Source organism: Pistacia vera, unplaced genomic scaffold (genome assembly GCF_008641045.1).
Source record: "Pistacia vera cultivar Batoury unplaced genomic scaffold, PisVer_v2 Contig851, whole genome shotgun sequence".
In the NCBI taxonomy this organism is placed as follows: Eukaryota; Viridiplantae; Streptophyta; class Magnoliopsida; order Sapindales; family Anacardiaceae; genus Pistacia; species Pistacia vera.
The window spans coordinates 58009-62866 of NW_022196725.1; positions in this window are offsets into that span (position 1 = coordinate 58009).

Below are 4858 nucleotides of genomic sequence, written 5' to 3' on the forward strand. Positions count from 1 at the left end.
CCTTTTTGGAAGTGTTTTTCTTTGGCAGGAATTATGGCTATGTGAGGGAGTTTTCTCCCATTTTGGATGGTTAGAGAAAGACATAGAATTATTGTTATAGTAGAGTTTTATTATGCACTTGAGTTGTTTGATGAAATGCCTAATAGAGATTTGAGTATGAGTAGTGAACCTTAATTCTTGCAAAATTGCATGTTGGCATTTCATAAGTGCATTAGTGGAGATGAACCATCCATAGACATTAATTGTGCATTGAGAAATGACTTAAGAAAGAGTAGAAAACTTTGTGTAGGCACTTGCTCTATGAGTAGAGAACTTTATGAATGCAACTACTCTAAGGTAGAGAGAATGAGAAGTGCTATGAGAAGAGTATGAGAAACGGGTTGATGCATTGTGATCGTCACCCGATAGTTATTAGAAACGGGTTGATGCTTTGTGATCGTCACCCGATAGTTATTAGAAACGGGGTGATGCTTTGTGATCATCACCCGAAAGTCATGAGAAACGGGTAGGTGCTTTGTGATCTCCACCCGATAGTTATGGAAACCGGATAGGTGCTTTGTGATCCCCACTCGGTAGTCATTAAGAGCGGGTTGGTGCTGTGTGAACTCCACCCAACAGTCATGAAGAGTGTGATGGCGCTGTGTGAACGCCATCTGGCCGTACCTCCAGTAAGATAAGGCCATGACGTTTAGTAGAAAACAATAGAAAGAAAGTGTGAGGAAAAAATTAAGAGAAATACTTACGGGGATAGATAGATAGAGGGTTTACTTATTGAGCATTATTTTGTGCTCACCCCGTTATTTTCCTTTGTGGATGCAGGATCTAGGTGGTAATGTAGTCGGAGGGGCGTCGGCAAGCGAGGAGCAATAGCGACACTGTTTCCTCTGTTTTTGTCTTTTTAAATGGCATTTTGTAAATAATGCTCTTTGTGTATAAAAGACTCAGTACATATAATAAAAAGAAAGTTTTGGGCCCATTTTCTATTATTATTATGCATGCATTGTACTAGTTTACAACAGTTGTTACAACATATTCATCACATATTCACACTTCTCATAAATGAAGTGTATTCAACAACCATAAAACAAATATTCATCTCAACTCAATTCTCAATAACATAACATACTTATACATACATAAATCTCTACTCAATTTCTACTCAAAGGATTTCTCAAATCTCAACTTGGGCTGGATTTACTTACCTTGTAATGGAGAGATCTCACTAGCACTTTCCTTTCCTTTAAAATGCTTGTCTCTTCTCTACACCTTTACACAATAAAACCATAAGCCTTCAATATACAAATATATGCAAAACTTCACATCTAAAGCCAGAATCCTTACCTTAGGATGCCCTAGGTTAATTTTCTACCAAGATCCAATTAAAAGCCCTCAAAGATCCTTGAAAGATTGAAGGAAGAGTTGAGAGGAAATGGTGAAAGAGTATGGCGGTGGAAGAAGAATGAATGAAGGGTTTACTAAGCTTAACCCCTTTTTAGCTCAAACTTTCTTCATTCATTCCCATATTGCCCTTGCTCTTCCTTGAAAATTCCGTCCTTGTCCTTTAAATCATTACAATCACACCCCCACTCTAACATATTCTCCATAAAATTCTCTTACATTTCACTCCCCACTTTTCCTGCTAATTAACGGTAGAAAGGTCATTTTACCCCTATGGAGATTTCTCTAGAAACCTCACTAAACTTTTCAGGCGGCCCGTTGTCGCGGTGAAGAAAGTGCCGTCGCCCCGGCAAAAACTTACAGAGCCGACACCACAATTACAAAACCAACGTCGCCGCGGTGAAGACCGAAATTCCAAACTTCACCAAAACTCAACCAAAAAATCAAGGCAAAAACTCAACCAAACCAACTAAGAGCCAACCAACTGAAAATAACGACATACAAGCTTAAATGAGAACAAAGCAATAAACACAATATAATTTGCTACGTACCTCAAGTGGGGCGATACAGTGTCTGACTAGCCAAGAAAAAAAAATATAAGCCCATGAGAATAGAGAAGAAAAGAAAATAGAAGCCCATGAGAATAGAGAAGAAAAGAAAATAGAAGCCTATGAAAATAGAAAAGAAATTAGAGATATACAAGAAAAGAACATAAATTAGATACATGCTAGAAAAGAACAAAAATTAGAAACATGACAAATAGCAAGGAAACTTAGCGATTTGTTGAGTAGAGAAAGAAACAGAAAGTTATAATCTAGCAGAGAAGAGAAATAAAATGATAAAGAATAGCACAGCACTAGGAGGATTTAGAAAGATTTGAAAAAAATAGAAGGTTACTAAGTAGTACGCCTAAGAATAAAGAGAGAAAGCAAGTAGAAATTTAGAAACAGTACAGCAAAAACAGGGACAGCGGAGTAAGAGCATAGTTATATTTGGTTTACTTACTGAGCATTTATAGCTCACCCCGTTGCTTTCCTTATTTTTCCAGTTATTAGATTGTAGTGGTCGGGAGACGTCAAGCTGGCGAGAGGATTGCACACACTGTCTCAGTGAAGAAATTTAATGTGGATTTATATATGTGAGAAATAATCTTGGTGTAATAGTATGTTATAACTGGATTAAGGATAAAATTTTTAGATGAACACCCTTTTTAAACTAGCAATTCTCTAGATCTCTCTATAGGATACTCAGTGAATACTTGCCTAGTGAGACATTACATATACCTTGCACTCAAGATAACTGTTGCAGCACATGATAATTGGATATCATAATAATAACAACAATATAAATGACAGTACACAACACCATTTCATATTGTGATTACCATTTAATTAACAACATTTACAATCCTTAACAAAAACCAGGGTATTACATAGCAAAAGATATCGACGGTGGGATATGGTTAACTGCTGACACAATGCACTATCACACCTAATCAAAAAGTACTTAACATCCATGGTCTATACAATGCAGATACTACACCATGGTGTTTCATAGTAAAAAATACCCCATACCCATGCAATTGACATACTCTACTAAGGCAGCACATTCATCTAAACAAACATATTAGTGCACAAAAAAGTTAAACGCTAGCATAAATATATTACTAATCATCAAACACTGGATGATACACATTACTTGTGAGCTGCTTCCTCACAAAATCCCACCTAATATGAAGTGGTAATGTGAAGAAGAACTCAATTTTGTGAGGTTCCTTGCATATCACCTCTCCTGCCTCCAGCAGCTCATCAACTATAAACCCATCCAACTCAGCTATTGCATTGAACAACGAATTCCTCATGTCCCTCTCTTTAGACTCTCTTTTGAAAAGCGATACAATGTCTTTAATTTCTTCACAGGTTCTTCAAATGCTTTGCTAAATGTGCCCATCTAATCCATGAAGTCAGAAAAACCTTCATCCCTTACCTTCCTCTTGCTGCTATTGACAACCCTCCTACTGGGGCCACATGTGGCTCTTGACATGTAGAACTAGCCACCTCTACCTTCGCCTGAACAGTGCTTTGGCCCTCCACCTCAAAATTGACATCGACATCCATTTCTGTCTCAGTAATCACCTCCTGCTCCTCCACCGCATCAACAGGGGTCTCTGCAGTGCAATATACTATATAACTAGTAATTCTGTAAGAAATATAAGATAGAATCCACTAAATAACTTTTACAAACATATATACATAATGTAAATCCGAAAATTCTAATTTTTAATTCATATAAATATATACACAAAATATTGATATACTTTAGTAAACATAAGGTGATCTTGAATAGTGCTGCCAAATTCCTCCACTTTTTGACGTCCCACCCGATCGTAAATCATCTAGTACCTGCAAAACAGTAAATTAACAGAGTGAGCACTAATTGCTCAGTAAGTAAACCAAACTAGGCTACTGTGTTTCCTCCGTTACTCATGTTATGATTTTTCATTTTCTCACTTTATTGTTTGATTATATTCTTTATTCTTTTCTGTTTTTGTTTCTCTTATGTTGTATCTCTTTCTTTTCTTTTCTCTTTCTGTTTCTTTTATGTTGTATCTCTTTCTTTTCTTTTCTTCTTTCTAGTTTGCTGATCGGACTAGGTTGATACATGGATTTGGAACCCTGGCCATGTGAGTGGGTACAGTCCTCATCTACATGTACTTCTCACATACTGTACAAGTACTGTATCTCTCTGCTGTGGCTGCTAGCTCTTGGCGGCCTGCATGCAGGTATGCTCTACTGGATACAGTCCTCATCCTCATACACTAGTCACGGACTGTACAAATTTTGTATCTCTTTGCTGATGCCGCTCACTCGTGGCAACATGTATGCGGCATCTCTGTCACTCACGGGTTCGCCATCGCAAAAACCTTATATCATAGCATGCTATAGAAAGAGAATAGAAAGAGATACTGTACACATTTCAACATGAATTTCCAAGCTATGGAAATTCTACACTTTAAAAACATACACTTTCCATATATGAACATATCATTTCATCATGACCATTTCGTGGATGCATAACAAATTCATAGAAACATATCATCCTTAGGCTTGTTTATACTTACACAAGCTCATACTTAGGTGATATATAACATATTACAGATAGCCTCCATGGTCATTCATTACATCAAATATATATGTTCATGCAATCATTAACTAATCACAAAGACCACTCATTCAAACATGCTTCACAACCCTTTAGGCATCATTTTCATACTTGGAATCAATCATAGATTATTTGATTAAAAATAAACTAATACTTTGGAAGCACCTTTGAGGTAGTCATTCTGCATAGGTCATATTCAAGAAGGCATATCTCAAGTTATACATATCTTATTACTATGGTCTTGGTCTCATTTTAAAGCTTAGAGAAAGGGATACAACTTTTATGTTTAGGACTCAAC